Raw genomic sequence first — 16,758 nt, forward strand, 5'->3', positions numbered from 1 at the left:
AATATTTTTTCACAACTTCAGCTATTCTTGCAGTCTTCCGAATGCCACGAATAAAAGTGCTTTCGAATATCCGGCGTAAGTAAAAATGGCCGACGGTCGATAAAATAGAGTAGAAGCTTGTGGAACTAACCGCTAAAAGTGAGTGGCGCTGAGATGATCATATGCAACGCCCCCCGCGATACCGCCTCGGCGTCACTGCCGCAAATGTTATACATGCAGTTGTCTGCCAGCACAAACATGTCGTACTAAAGACGATCCCGAGATCCATTTTCTTTGAGATACCCGTCGCGATATTATTAATTCCCACGTGTCATTTGTATTGTACAATTAATTGTACGTGAAGATAAATAAAACGATAAGCGTTAGTGTCCTCTGGATTTCCCTCGACAAACAAAACCCCTGGCCAACTTTCCCGTTCGGTAAGAATCCCTCCGCCTCTTTCCGCGTTTCTTGCGCACTCTCATACGTTTTTGCAACGACGCGCGCGCGCCCGGCCAAATTTAATATGGCGTTTATTATAAAATTAACAAATAATTAAAATACAAGCTCATTGGGACATTAGAATGAAAATGTAAATGCACCAACACTTGGTCTCATTTTTTCACGCAAGTTAAATTTTCGCGGATATATTCCAAGTCGCGTGAAATTTTCAGCGAAAAAATATATAACGACGTCGTGACGCTTATCGTCTTGTAGCGACAAAGGCCGGCCGAGTCGCGTGTCTCCATAGATATGTATAGATATATGTCAAAACCCGTTCGCTCAACCTTCGACAACGGTTGTCAAATAAGGACTTTGTTTACCGTCAAATCTGGTCATTCGGCTCCGACGAAATTTTTGTCACCATATAAATACAATCAATCGAAAAAATCAATACAATTTCTTATCGCAAAAGAGAAACAAAGATATAGAATCGATAGAAATTTAACTGAAACACCGGAAAATCGGTGATCGCGTTTTCTGAACTGAGATTGAATCGACGGTAAATACAAACCACCGATAAAAAAAAAAGAAAAAGAAAAAAAACGGGGAATATCGTAAAACGTGACGTCCACATATGAAAATTATTCTCACGAAGAAACAACAACGAATTTTTCGAAACCTATGATGCGCGACACGATGATCCGGAAACCTGTAAATTTTATTAACACGAAAATTAATAGAAATGAGGTTAACTCGGGAATATACAATGTACCGAGGAAGATGAATAAAAATTAACCGCAGAAGGTGTCGAGTCGAAAGATGGATGCACACATAAGTAGGGAGAGGAAATGGGGAAAACGTGCGGCCTTTGTAGGATAATCCACAAGTGGTTGCGGTCTCGTGTCGTTGCGTACGTTTTAACGCGACGTGCGACCATCTTTAGCCATTATAGCGTGAGCTCGATGAAAACAAGAAAAACTGCTGATTAATTTATTTTTTCAAAGAAAAAATGATGAGTAATTATTTTGTCGAAACGTGTTTTTCGGAGGACTCAAATTTTTTTTTGTACAAATAGAAATGGATTTTCAAATGGAAAAATTTGACCAATTTTTATTCTCTTCGAATCAACATTTTCTACGTTTGTTTGAGTTATTTTTTATTGATCAAACGTTCTGTTTACGTCATACAATATTTTTTTTTATGGCTTCAGTTTATTTGCATAAAAAAAAGCGATTAAAAATGAATACAATTTTTTTTTGCAGGCAATATTCTGCACTGTTTTCGGCGGTTTCTTTGTTTCGTTATGGTCATACGTTTTTTTTGGTAAGTCCATAAAAATTATTCTTTATTTTACATTTTTTTGCTCATTCGTTTGATCGACGTTGCAACTTGAACTTTATTCTATTTATAAACATGCTTGCGTGTGTCCGGATTCGGGCCTGTCGACCGGAAACCCGTTACTTTTCCGCGATACGTGAATTTCGTTCGATTCTTTTTTGTTGATTTTCTAAAAACAATGAAAGACGTTGCGAACGTTGGAATTTCGAGTTTTGCCGTCAGATGGCGTTGGAGGGTTAATTTTTTCACGCTCAACGCTGTTTTACCCGCAAAATATTTGCGATCTTGTTCTCGCGCTCGTCGAAACGGAAAAGCCTACAAACATTGGATAATCGCCGTGTCGGGAAACGAAATTAAATCTTCACGAAAACTTTAGTAACGCGTGACTGTTCAATTCGCGTCTAATATTGTGTGAATAAAAAAAATTATACGGTTCCGGGAAATGAGCGCAACGGCGCGGTGAGCGTTGCCAACTTTTTTGGCAAGTGAACGGGACATATTTTGTTTCCTAACTCGAGGAAACATTAATATTTCGTATATCGAATATCTGCTGCTTCGTTCCGCGGAGAGTAAAGGGGGGATAAAAATTCGTCGGTACCGCGGTTTCATGTCACTCGAGTGTTTTACTAGCCTTAATTTCGTGTGTTTTCTCGCAGCCAATATGTTCGGGCAGTAAATCCTAAAACTTTTCGTGCTATGCGCTCTCGTGACCAGCGCGTCACGAGAGCGCCCTCTCCCTTCGTTTTTCTCTAACGTGTTAGCCACGGGGGGATTTGCGACGTCGGCTCAAGGTGCCCGTGAGGTTCGACCGAAAAATACTTCAGGCCAAATCTCTCAGGATATTAATATTGTAAATAACGAAGGGGTTTCTCGCTCCATCTCTGTACCACCGGAGCTCGTTTCATTTTCTGTTTCGTTTCACCCAGCAAGCTACAACGAAACTTTTCTGTTCCCGAGTTCGATGAGCTACGTCTACAGAACAAAATAATAAATCGCAGTAACGTACACATTTTTTTTCATGAAAAATCACCCGAGCTATCTAAATCAACGTTTTCTCAATTAAAAAAGCTTCGGCGGCGTGCTCGAAAAAATTCCGCCTCACGAAAATCTCACGGAATTTTCGTATATAATTAGATTTTTAAACAAACGGGAGAACGAACATTTCCGTGTACGAATATGTGTCGATTTACAGTCCTCCTCGAGACCTCTTTTACGTCAAAATTATGACAGATCGTCGAATGCATAAAGGAGGTTATGAAACTGCGATCTTCGCGCTGCTCGGAGTCGATTTTTCGAGGAATTCAGCCAGTTTCCCTGTCGGAAGGGATTCATACTTCCATCAAATACTACGTGAATAATTAACAATATCGGAGCAGCGGAACCTCGCTCCTGCATAAACACAAGTTTACATTATTGGCTCTTCGACCTTTGAGTCCTGGATATTGGGCTAGTTCGCGGTGTGTGATAAGTTTGTACAAGCCGAGATTGGTTGGTTCAGGCTTTTTCCGAGATTCCCAACATTTTAATAGTGTTGATTCAAGTTACATCGGAATATTTGGAAACTTCAAACTTGCTGGGTTTCCCATTACCGATCGCGATCGAATTTGCTTCAATTTTCCTTCAATCCCAAACGAATATTTATTTCGCGACTGAAAAGAAAATAATTCGTCCAACATTCTCGAACGCTCGAAACTTCATCACCGCGGCGAAGATTTCGACTGGCACACTTAACGTTGAGCAGGCCAAGTCGAAATATTTCGCAGTCGCATCGGACTTGATGCCGGAGCATTGAAGCGGGTTTTGCTGCTGCTGCTGCTGCTGCTGCTGCTGCTGCTGCTGCTGGATAGATGTAACACACACACTCGGTACACGTCATATCGTACCTTGGCTCGTGTACATTATTCATCGACATCGGTGAAAAGGGCGCTGTTCTACCGTGTATTACGTATGCCCCGGGTTATTATGCCCTTTAAATCTTTAATGTGTTTGCCTTCCTTCGCTATTCCCCACCGCCTGTTCGAGCCTCGTCCGCTTGGTGGAAAGACCGTCGGATACCTTCGTATGCGGACTTACACACGTAAATATCGGACCCGACGTGTATATGTGCGCGAGAGCTTTATGTTTTACTAAGTAAATTACTGTTTTTTTTCTTCCTCAACGTTAATGTTGGCACAATCGATTCGCCCTCTTTCGCCTCGCCCCGAGACTCCCTTTTCTTCCGTCTATTACTCCCTCTCATTTATATTAATTCATCCATATCTATATGCATATATTTGCATACTTTATATTTACAGCAGTATCCGTCGCTCCCTACTAACGACTCCGCTGCAACTAATTTTTATAAGCTTTTACTTTTTTTTCATTTATTCCTTTCGGAAAAGTTTTGAAATTCCGATCCCACTGGATGGGGCAGTCTCAAATTTTTTTTCTTCCAACCAAACTTTCGATGTTGACAAAAAAAAATGGAATTTTCGATGCTTGTTTTCAATTGCTGGGAAATGGTAAACGTTGTGAAAGTTTTTCGGAATAAAATGTAAATCGGGTGGGCGAAGTTGTTCGCGCAAATGCGTACGTTTTTTTTAAAATTGTATCCTCGTGCGCAACGGGGTATTGAAAAATTGCGGAGGGTCTAAATTCGTCATTTTTTTTCGTTATTTCCTTCGTATTTTTTAGTTTGAACCGACTAGTTACGCGATCATTCATAGTTAGATCGAACGAGAATCGTAGACAACGATAAATAACGCGGGGGGGGGGGGCGGGAGCGTGCGCGTTTGCTTTCGCACGGTAAAACTTTTCGCGCGGCAATCAACGGGGGAAAAATTTATTCGAGCTTCGCGCACCGTACGATGAAATATTTTTCAACGAATCTGCGGGGAGGGGGGTAAGAGACCGGGGGAGAGAAAAATATCCCGGAGAGTCTCGAAACATGTTTTCTTCCCTCGATCGCCTCGCGGACAATGGCACAAATTCTTCAGAGTCCAAACAACCGTTCGATTATTATTTTTCAAAGGAAAAAAAGGAAGAAAGAATGAGAGAGGGAGAGAGAGAGAGAGCGGGAGAAAAAAACGACGTTTGCGAGAAATCCGAGGTTTACCAAATAAAAGTTGTGTGTCCGTGCGTCGCTGCGGGTGCGCGCGCGCGCGCCCGCCAGCACAACGCGACTTTTGTATTCGCACCGTTTTAAAGCGCGTATTAATTATACGCCATGAGCGAGTATATGCGCCTCGAATAAAGCGCGGAAAGCGATAAGAAGGCCGAGAAACAATGCGAAATTAAAATCCTACGAATTATAAATAATCTTGAGTTACCTCGAGCGACCGATCGTTCCAGGCACCGCGCGCGCGCGCGCGCGCGATCGATTTTAAATTAATAACAAAAACTTATAATAACAATATTATCAACTTGCTCGAATCGCGCTCGATCGAGCCAACGAACATCACTTTTTATTTTTCTTCTCAAAATGCGGAGCCAATTACTCGAACGAACGCTCGTATTTTTTCAAATTATACGAAATCGAATGGTATTGTTTGAAATTTCGTGAAGTCTCGAGGAAAAGAGAATTTAGCATGATAACCACGGTAAAATTGGTTCGATTATCAACTGCATTTACGAATAATACACACTCACACGCGCAATAACCAATCGCGAACGACTCGCTGAGAACGAAAATCAATGAAAGTTGAACGAATTAACTTATAACGAAGAGGAGACAACGCGTAAAAAGTACGAATTGAAAAATTAGTGTACGGGGATACAGAAACGATCGTCAATTTCGATTTCCCCCTATCGTTGCTAATTGAAATGCAAATTTGCAATGAAAAGAAAAGAAAATTGCGTGCAGTATACGCGAGTTACTGACTCTCGTCGCTTTCGTGAAAATAAGCAATTTGCTCGGTGACTCGACTCAAGCAAGATCATGCGTTACTTGTCATTCAAAAAAGCAACTAAACTTTTTAACTCTTTTCATGAACAAAGAAACTATTGAAATTTATTCTCGCAATTATTAAAACGATGTGCAACTTATTCGTTGAGGTTGATAAATTTTTAATTTCATGATTGCGGGTAAGATACTTTCGCAGTTTAATCGTCAAGGGAAATGTGACAAAAGCCATTTTCTGTTTATATGCGTATGCGTATCTATATTTTAAACCACTTTTTCAAAAAATCATCGTTGATATCTATAAAAACATCACATTTTCTTATATTCTCGTTTTTGGCTCTTTAAAGTCGGGAGGATTCTATATTTCGTTAAATCCAAATGGTCGCACAGGAATTGCGCCTGGCATAGGAGCCTGCGCAAGCCTTAAAAAACTGTGATTTCGTTAATTGTTTTATCGACAATTAGACGGTATATCGTGCAATAATTCCGGGAGTAGATGCGCGCTGTACGTTTCTACAACATTTCCAAATTTCGACTCATAAAGTTGAATGAAATGACGAGAAAATGGATCGGATTTCCAGAATTTTCCAACAGTATAAAATAAATAATAAATAGTCTCATTAAAGAAGGAATGGATCGAAAAAGCAATCGCTCCAAGTCGAATAAATGACGAGGGGTGTCGACTTTTTCAAAAGCTCCCATTCTTCTATCTTCTTCCCCCTTTTTAGCCTCATATTCGTGGAAAATAGGATGACGAAAAGGTGCATGTGCACGAGCGCGGCACCCGCGGGTGGGATGCCGCTACAGAGGTTTGGGGCTCGGTTGATTGTGTATTGGCGCGTTGGGTATGCCACTGGCGACAAAACAAAAGCTATATCAGAGGTGACAATCCACGGGCGACAAATCAGTGTGTATATTTAATGCCCGTAGTGCATCGACTGGTTCACCGTGTCCCATTCGCTCCCGCACACACCACCTTCCATCGTCCTTCATTTTCCACCCCCCGCTCGGTCTTCTTCCACCAATTTTCATCCCTCGTACTCTCGCGACTCGTGTCACCGCGCGTGCGAACGTGTCCCGGCTGTTCGAGCATCATCGGGGCTCGCGCTCGCGCGAGAGCGACCAACATTCATTGCCCATATCGCCACATTTTCTTCTTTCTCCCTTCAGACACGAAACCTTTCACTATTTCAAGCTCCAATCAAGTATCCATATCAAATGTCTACTGCAATTTATACATTGCATCAGCCCGCGTTCACGTTTATATTGCTTTTAGACGTACTCGCTTTATTCGCTTCCAATACGCAGTTGAAATTGTTTTTTCCCCTGCCAATATAAACACCGTTTCTCCATTTTTTTAAGCCTGCGAGCGTTAACGCGTTGGATCATTGAAAAAGTAGTTTTTTCCACATTTTCAATTATTTTTGGCTGTTTTTCACTCCGGAATCCGCGACATTTTTTCTTCACTTTTTCTTCGCGTTGACCCCAACCTCGACGAGTCGATGCGGCTGTCGTGAAAAACAAGCAGCGATCTACAGAACTCTTTTTTTTTTTCACGCAACTTTCGAATAGTCAAATGCCAATACAGATTTCCAAAATAAGTATTTTTGTAGATTTAGAAAAAACGGTTTGACACCGATTCGATTCTTGTAATTTTCGCGTGTCGCGCCGCGCTCCCCAATTCGTCCCGACGCTCCGCGAGCTTCGTTATTCAGGTATTTTCCACGTTAAATTATTGACTAGCAAACAAAACTATTGTGACAACACGAGCGAAGTGTGAAGAAAAAAAATGGTCAACTCTCTGCGAGAAAAGGCGAGTCGAGAACCGCAAGTGCTTGGCTACTCCTGTGACTGATTCGCATTTGATTACCAAGCTTCAGATTTTTCCGAATGAACAAACAATAAAAGAAAAAGCGTTGGGGGCGACCCCAATCAATTACCGATGGAGTGTAAGCGCTCGTCTAACGCGTTAAAAGTCACCGCATAAAATGCTTCTTAATGGATGAACACTCGAGAGCGTGGTTAAATTGACCGCGCGTCACATTTAACAGCTCCTGGATTTTTAATATTTTTTTCCTTAATTTCCTCCTCGCGTGACTGGTGCATGACGTATTCTGCTCTCATGGAAGTTTAAAAAAGAATAGCGAATTATTTCCGACATCTCCGCGCGCGCGCGATGATTCAACATTTTTGTACCAAGTCAATGTGCAAATGTCGCGGATATTTCGGATGCTGTTTCTCCAGAAATATTCATGAGAGAGCCTTTATCCTCGTTTTTACTCTTGCTCGGTTCCGGGTCGAAAGAGAAATATTAACTGAGAATTCGATACCGCGCGCACTCTGGGTTTTATACGTCATATAATGGAAGAAAAAAAACTTGGATAAAAATATATGCTTCAACTGCGCGCGCGCGCCGGCTTCAAAATATCGCGCGCGCGTTTTATCGACTATGACGAGAAATAATTAAAATCCTCGCGCTCTATATTTCTGATGGCGGCTCACTTTCCTTAATTAAACTCCAAAGTCTGGCTAATTTTCTATTCCCGTTGTCTTGGAATTGTATCGAATCATTGTTTATTCGCGACCTCCATCCCGGTGCGCTCGTAATTCTCTCAATTTTTCGTTTTTATCCCATTTTTTACCATTTTTTTCATCGTTTTAAGTGCGCTGAAAATGCTCATCGAAAAATATCCGGTCGATTCGATGGAGCGTTAAAAAAAGGGGTCCTGCATTTCACGAGCCTAAAGGGTCTTTTACTCTCGATTCATGGCTGATTAAGCTCGGTTCGCGAGGTGCTGGCGACGGTAAAAAATTATGCTGGTTAAATCTCCCTCGATTTACCCTACTTTTCAGAACCGATCCGTCCGTCCGCTTTTTTTGAACCAACGAACCGCGAAACCATGAAAACCGTTCTCCGATGTTTTTTTTTGGCCTCACTTTGAAAGTCAATAAAATAAGAAAAAATATCGAGAAATCGTGGTTTTTCACTTCGAAACAGTTGCCAATGGTTCGCTAATTTTGAAGGATTCTCGTAATGAACGGCACGTGGATAAATAAATGATCGATTGTTTAAAATTTCGATGTTAAACTTTGAAATTTAACGATTCTTCAAAGGGCTCTTTATTTTTCGACCGATTAAATTTTGCCGAGGGTCACGCTTTTGACTTTCGAAGGTATATTCAACAAAAGAAAATCCCCGCCGCGGTGTTTCAGTGGTGATTTGGAGAAGGGTAGAAAAGGATTTTGTCGGAGCGAAGGGTCCTCCTGTCCGAGTTAATTTTTCCTTGCTTTTTTTTTTTTGTAAATTTACAATCGATTGGCTATCGTTAAAGGGGGTCCTTCACCTCGGAGTTATGGCGAGAGGTTTACAAAAACATTCGCGGTTGCCCTCTTTTAACCCAGTTTGTTTTATCTTTCGTCGAGTTTAACGAGGCCTGCGAGTCGATGAAAATAAAGTTGGGCGAGCTCGTGGCTGAGTCTCGCTGGGATATTTGTCACGAAATAAATATCGCGAATGCTTTTTTCCACGAATTTTTTCTTCCCCATAACTAAATTCGACGGTTTAAGAATCGCACAAATATATTATAATTACGTCGAATGAGAAATGAGTTTGAAAATTGTATCGAGTCGATTTTGGCCAACGGACTCGCGACCCTTGCATATTCGAATAATCGAATTTATTTAATTCATTTTCAATCGTCTGGTCGATCCTTCCGCAAAGCTCTGCGCGCGTGTTATCGATACCTTTTGTAACGGACAGAGCCACCCGAGGGGTCGAAAAAATCGAGTTTAGTTTTGTATCATTTCCTGCTGTAAGAGCATCCCTCGAAAAAAGAAAGTCGACAGCTGCGTGGAAACGTCGAGTGCCCAATTCGCATCGGGCGCACTCGAATCGAAAAATCTCGATTATCGGATCTTTATTTTTCAGACTTTCTCGCCTTCTCTCTCGCCCGTTTCACCATCCCTCGAGTTTCGGGACTCCTTCATCTCTCCGTAAGTATGTACACGCTCCATTTTACTTCCCCTTCGTTCGGACATCGAAATATATTTCAAGGCTACGCTAACAAGCTTTTTGGCCCCTCGCGTATATCGATTTTTATGAGTAAGCATAAATTTTGAGCTTCGCGTCGCTCGTTCCGATATAAAAATCCCGAAAAAATATCGAAACAAGCAAAACTTTCAGCGACAAAACCGTGCGTTTTAAAAACTATTGGTCGTTTGACAGTTTCGTTTTGAAATTTTGGTAGCACACCGAGTTGGAAAAACATAAAGCGCGAAGTAGTTTGCGCTGCGAGGGGGGCTACCCGAGAGCCACGTTTTCCATTATACGGCAGCGCGTACAGAAACGAACCACGTGACTACCTGCTGGGTTTTTGTCCATCGAACAATATTGCGAGTCCCGAAGCGTCTGAATTTGAAGGAGCGCTTGAAAAACAGAGAGAATTACGGGTCCGCGAAGTAAATAAATGTTGATAGATGCGTGTATATCTATTTTGAACAAAGTTCAGGCCGCGATGACGCAGCCGAGGAGGAGGGGTTCGTAGGGAATATGAGATCCGTAGCCTCAAGATATTTTTTGTTGAGCCCTCGAAAAGAGCTCGAGGGTCGAGCGTCGGAATAGCGAAATATTTTTTCTCCCTCGGAGGGGCAGGGTGAGTTTTTTTCTTCTACATTTGCATTCGTTCTCTGTTGGCGCGCGATATTGCGATATTGTTCGATGAAAAAAGAGCGTTCGGTCGAGTTCACGAAGTTTCGAGCCAAAAATCCTTCATTGTCGTTTCATCGAATTTCGTTTTTCGATTTTATAGCCTCGCTTTTGTTTCTTTTTTTGTGTTAGGTTTCACCGGACACAATAAAAGTCTCCGAGTGAAACGACGTCGTTCTACACGATTCGGGATGGAAAAGAAAAAATGAAAAAAGTACGTTTTACATTCACAAATTCCACGAGCAAACGATACACATTTGTTAGAGACTGAAATCGTGAGAGCCGTGCGGTGGAGCGAAGAAGAGAGAGAGAGAGAGAGAGAGAAGGAGAGAAACGGCACGGAGGAATAAGCCACCTGTCTTGATCGATGGACAAACTTCCCGCAAAGATCTTCCTCTGCTCTCGGTGCACTCGTGCAAATAGGAACGGGATTCGTGACTCTCTTCGTCGCTTCTTCGCATTTTTTGGTCGCGCGGGCGCATGCAGCGCGATCGGATTAAATAAAAGCGCGCGCGAGCCTCCGCCGTCTTGTTTTTGTCTCGGGGCGTTGTTCCCCTGAAATTCGGGCTTTTTCTCGGCGTTCCATCATCGATCTTCTAAATAATATTAAAATCGCCTTTTGTTCGTGCTCGATCCCCAGCTCCACATCGGGCCGCATCGCGCGGCGCGGCGCGGCGCGGCGCGAGAGATCGAGGAGAGGAAATTTTATCAAATTTGTAATTGCAGTGTGTCCCGCAGGATGGAAAAGCTGCATGGTGCCGAATTTGCGAATTGCAGGTTAGATTTCCCAGTTGCGTGACGAGGCTCTCTTGTCAATCAAAATTTCATTTCCGATCGGCCGCCCGCCCGCGCCAATTGCTCGACGGGCATGACATCGGCTGAAGGGAGAAAGAGTGGCCAGGGGGGATCGCCAGCATCCATATGCCCCATCTCTGCGTGTGTTTCGAGCTCCCAAACCGATGCTACGTTTCCTCCGCCTCCTTCCACCTTTCAACCCCTGCTCGAGTCATACGCGGGACACGAGTCTCTAATCCATTACGTGCCAATTATCTCGCCACGTGGTACGAACCTTCTCCCCCTTTCCGCCCGCTTCCCATCTATTTCTATTTCTCTTTCCCTATGTTTTCCGTTTCTCTCTTCCTCATCCATGTTCGTTAATACATGTATAGAGAATTATAAACCTCCCGGCTCAGTCTCTTTCTCTGTATGCGCGGACGTTTACACGCACACGTGAATACGCGCAAACGAACGCACGTTCCGGAGCTGTTTACAGTATTTATTCGTTCATCTCACACCCTCGTCGTGATATATTGCCCGAGAATCGAACGAATTGAAACTTTCGCTATTTTAGCGAGGATTCGCCGCGGCGCTCCGATTCGCTGGAGCCTCCCCAGAGCGCGCGAGAGCGTTCGTGACGGGAAGCAACTTTGACGATTTATTCTCTATGACGATCTAATATCGGAGAATTATCGTACCGTACGCTCGTCAACACGCGTTTCCCACCTACCAATCACGGATCCATGCTCGTGTGTGTCTCTCCTTTTTTTTTTTTATTATTCTATTGAAATCGTTGAATACTACGACGTTTTCATCAGTAAATACGACTGAATTTTATCTCGAAACGAAGAAAGCGGCAAAGAAAAAAAAAAAGAACTTTCTCTGTGCGCGTTCTGCTGCCTAAAACTATAATCCAATAAACAAACAGCAGCGAAGATGCAAAATTTTATCTTCACAAATTCGATAATTCACGCGGCCCGGCGTGCAGCGTGAAGAGAGCCTCGCGCATTGAGAGCCGAAAATCCATGATTTCGGGATTCCGATGTCGGTGTGTGCTGGTAAGGTACAATGGATAAAACAAGCTTGGCGAGTCGCTGCTCCTGCTGCAACACGACGAGAGGAGAATATCGTCGGGGGCAACCGAGATGAGTAGCCAGCGCGCTCTTGTAATACAATCCTATAGATATATAGAAAGTTGAGAATATACATGCGAATAAGGAGAGCGCGAGAGGGTTGGGAAAGGAGAGAAACGTACATCCTCACGTTAACGAGCCGATCGTGACTCTCCGCTTTGTACGGTAGCTTATTCGCGAGTCGTTGCTGCTCGATCTGCCGGGTTTTGTGCCGATCCGAGAGCTCCGATTGGGCCGGCCGCGCGCGATCCTTCATCTCGTCTCGAATCCTTCGCGATAGCCATACGGCAACTGCAACAGACTCTGCTGCGCCTCGAACACATCGTACTCGTATTTCCACGTATACAAGCGGATATTCACATTTACAGAGACGCTAAGTGTGTTTGCATCCTCCGCGCACACACGCCGCGGATGCATCGACGTTAATGCGGTTTGTACACCACTTTAACAGCACTTACCTTACCCTCGGCTCCCTCCGCGAAGTGCATTTCATAGGCTCAACTCTAAATCGTCTAAACGACGTACACGAGATCGCTACCGAGCTATCCATCGCCTAGGCACACTCTCTACCCTCCACTCTTCTCTGCATGGTTATCGTCATTTTCAATGAATACCGCGCACCAGCCAACTCTGATCTGAGCTCATCTGCTCGTACGATCCTTCATTTTCGACTGACCGCGGTCGCCATCTCAATTATCGCACTGATCTTGTTTGGATCGTTGAACGGGCTGGTTCTCACGATTCTATTTTCAGTTGCGCCAATTATTTGTTTTCCCGCGTGGACCTGCTACTATACGGAAGGTTCGGATTCGTCGGGACGATGGAGGGAGTCGAGGGGACTCTCGGTTCAGACACTTTTTCTAGTCAATGGACGAGGACGATTCGAATAATCAGTGCGCGAAAAAGTAACAAATTTGTAGTCGAGAAGTTAAAACGAGAATTTGGAGACAACATTTGTATGAAACGAATACTCGTTGGACTAGAATTCTCAAGGTCGTTTTTTAAAATCGATTCGATCGATAAAAACTAAAATTCATTTAAAAAGTATTCGAGGCGGAATTTTTTCGATAAGTTCGTCTGAAAAAAATTTATCAGTCAATAATTATCCAGTTTTTTTTTTTTTATCAAAAATCAAACTTTTTGACATTCAAACGATCGCTATAATGATATTACGAAAATGAATATTCTTAAATTCTTTACGTATTCCACTAGTTTCGGGTGTCTGAATTAATCGAATTCCTCGTGGGACTGGTTCGAGTGTCGGCTTCAAAAATATTTTTCAACCATTATTTTTTGTTGTGATGCTTAATAACTTCCCCCCGAAAATGATTAAAAAATGGTTGGAAAAAGTCTCGGAACGAATTTTCCAAGGCTCCAATTCAATCGAATAAAGTTTAAGTTTGTTTGATCCTCTGAACTAAGATTGAAAAGAGATTTGATTGATTAATCTCTGTTGTTTCGCCATTTGATCGCAAAATAGAAAGTACAGAGTCGAAGGGAACGACGTCGTTGCGCAAGTATTCGCGGAGTTTAGCAACCCAGTCAAATATCAACTTACCTTCCATTGTTGTCAACCTCCGAAGGCGCCTCTAATTTATAGATTTTTCATTTGCTGCACATTTACCTCCCGGACAAAAATTGATCGATGGATTCTATGGCAAAGCATGTATAATCGGAATCCCGCGAGGTTACACATCGAGAACATGCATCGAGACTTCATCATCCCCCTTCGATTTTGACCGAAGAAAGGTCAGAGATCCAAGGCACTTTATTCCTGTCGAATTACTTCAAAAACTCGATTAATATTGGAGAAACGAGAAAAAACATCTCGAAATAAACGAAACGGTTATTATCGCACCTCGCGAGCTTGGACGATCCAATAAAATGCTAGAAACAACGAATGGTTTTCGACGATGCTTTTAATTTGTCCAAATTTTTCATGCTTTCACCACTGTAAAGAACACCGACAAAAAAAATTTGTAACCTTTTGGTCTCGAAGCCAAAAATAAAGCCAAACATAAAAACAGAAAAGAATCTTGTACATGGAGGCGCAAGTGGTTCCAAGAAAAATTTCCAGACATCGAATAGTTTTTTTTCCTTGGCTTTTTGGACCACTCGTGGGCAGAGCTCTGAAGTTATTGGGCGAGATGTTGTGCGATGCTTGTGAGGTTCGTATCGGGTGGTGGATCGAAAAGATAATAGGGATTGAAGCGGTAGCTTCTGGTAGGTAAACGGTAGCACTTTCACGAATGAGAAGAGCTCCTTCGCGGTAGCCTCCTCCTATACTTATTCCAATATTCTCCTTTGTATCCTTCTTCGCTTCTTTTTCATCATAATTTTTTTCTCCCCTCTTTCTTGCTCTTTATTTTTTTTATCTCCGGCATATATTCTCGCTATTGGTATTTTTGTTTTATCTCTCTTCTATATAAACCATCATTTTATTCTTATAAAATGCCTTCGAATGGCGGTGCTTTCCTCGGCCGTTTCTTCTTCTCACATTGCCCCTTTGCTCTCTTCTCGCTCAAGAGTGAACGCGAACGTTCACCGATAATAAATTGTTTCTTATAGAGCCGTGCTGCTGCTGCTGCTGCTGCTGACGATGATGATACGTTGGATGAAATCGGGATCGCATGTCTGCCTCGAATTTCTCCGCCATCTTTCCTCCTGATTTTTCAACCGTTCTTTTTTTTACTTTTATTATCTTTATTTCCCATTGCCCTCCCTCTTAATCCGCCTCCGTCTCTACTCTTCTCTTTTTTTTTCTTCTTCTTCTTCTTTAGTCCCTCGATCCCCCCTTTTGGTTGCTCCGCACGATGACGAACAGAAGATCTCGTCGAACGGCGAAAAATCGACTCTGCGATTACAGATTCCCTTATAAATATGCAAAAATTTAAAAATAAAAATACGAGCCTCGGGAGCACGAAACTACGGAAGAGGGAGAAACTTGAGAAGGCGCGAAGACTAAATTAGCTATTGAACTGCTGAGTTACAAATTTTTTAGCTCATCTCCTACGCGATCGACAAAAAAGATTTTTCCTTTTTGACGTTTGACGAAAATAAAGTTTAATAATTGGAAAACTTGGAAGAATACAAAAATCACTTTTTTTCTCCCAAAGCGTTATCAAATAGTGGATCGTCAGTAACGCGAAAGCCCAGTAACAAAACAATCAAATCGGGACGGTGGCCCACTGCGAACAGGACATGCGTTCGACCATTTTTTAAAAAATGTTTCTTTTCTTTCATCTTCTTTGGCTAAGTACTCAGATGAACACAGTTGTATTTGTGTATGCGCTGAAGCCACCAACCCTGACGAGCGCCAACGCGCGCTTCTTCAATGCGATCGAATTTTCTAATGGATAACGCACGGTGCGATCTAAAAACGCTGGAAACGCTGCGGAACGATCGCGAATGCTTTTCGTCCGACCTCAAAGTTCGGAGTAAACTAAAAAAAATCGATTAAAATCATAACGGATCTTGACTCGCCCGCTTTACAATAATTTCTCTTCCCAATTCTTGGCGTCGAGAGTCTGCCGCGGCGCTCTATAAAAATAACAATGGAGAGTGCACGGAACGAGAGAGGCTAGAACACATTGGTGCCGAGAAAAATGAAGAATGAAAAGGATACGTTGTGAAGGATGGAATGAGAGCAGCGTCGAAGAGAACCACAAGCAAAAATAGAGCGTAGAACGCTAATAATTAATCATTAGGTATTCGTGACCGAGTATATACGCGATTTTCAACTGGCAATGCTGCCAGAGTGAGATGGCGCTGAGAGAGTCTCGAGGGAATTCCCTCGTTCTCGGCTATATTCCAGCCCGATTCTCTTCTCTATCTCTCTATTTCTCTCTTTCCTGTTCCCCACCCTCCCTCGATGCCTCGCACCGTCGCTCTTTCTCTCGGCGTAACCCCTTTGGGGCGATGTCGAACGTCTCGCGAATTTATCGACCTCTGATCGACGTCTCTGTAACTCTTGACTGTTCGTTGATGGCGATTTTCAGTACAGTTCGTACTGCAAATACAGTCAAGAAACGCCATTGATATTGGCAAACTTCTCCTCTCCCCTTTATCGCCTCGTTTTCCTCCCTTCATTTTTGTTCGATTCTTGAAAAGATTTTTCAACAGTTGGAGGAGGAAAAGGTGAATTTGGATGGGGAGGAAAGATTCCCTCGTGTCGAGTTAGCGTGCCAAATAAATTTCTGCAACTTTGTATTATTCTTTGGATTTTATGAATGAACAGAAAAAAATGTTTTTTCGATCCCCCGCGAAAGCTTTTATAAAAATCCGGAGCACTGCCAAATCGCATTTTGTTAAGACACGAAAAATCAGCAAGCGATGTTCTACGGAGTCCCTGAAATCGAAACTTTCCATTCTTCAAACCTTGCCAACTAGTTCTATAAAGCCGCGTGAGAAATTCAATTATTCGTTGGCACGAATTTCATTGCTCCAACTCGCAATCTTGTGTTTTCACCAATTTTTATTATAAACAGTGACCAAAAAGCGTT

General features: G+C 42.7%; 1 protein-coding gene across 4 annotated transcripts in view; it reads left to right on the forward strand.

Moving 5' to 3' along the window:
* The first annotated feature begins 235 nt into the window (after window positions 1–235).
* The window catches only part of LOC122417295 (protein bric-a-brac 1-like), a 237,461-nt gene continuing 220,938 nt past the window's right edge, over window positions 236–16,758 (forward strand). For 2 of the 4 annotated variants that reach the window (XM_043430695.1, XM_043430700.1), the window contains exons 1-3: window positions 236–419; window positions 1,686–1,746; window positions 9,570–9,638. The gene's annotated coding sequence lies outside the window, so the exon portion shown is untranslated. The remainder of the gene's footprint in view (window positions 420–1,685; window positions 1,747–9,569; window positions 9,639–16,758) is intronic. The other 2 variants (XM_043430697.1, XM_043430696.1) reach the window with 2 other exon arrangements.

Source organism: Venturia canescens, chromosome 10 (assembly GCF_019457755.1).
Source record: "Venturia canescens isolate UGA chromosome 10, ASM1945775v1, whole genome shotgun sequence".
Classification (NCBI taxonomy): domain Eukaryota; kingdom Metazoa; phylum Arthropoda; class Insecta; order Hymenoptera; family Ichneumonidae; genus Venturia; species Venturia canescens.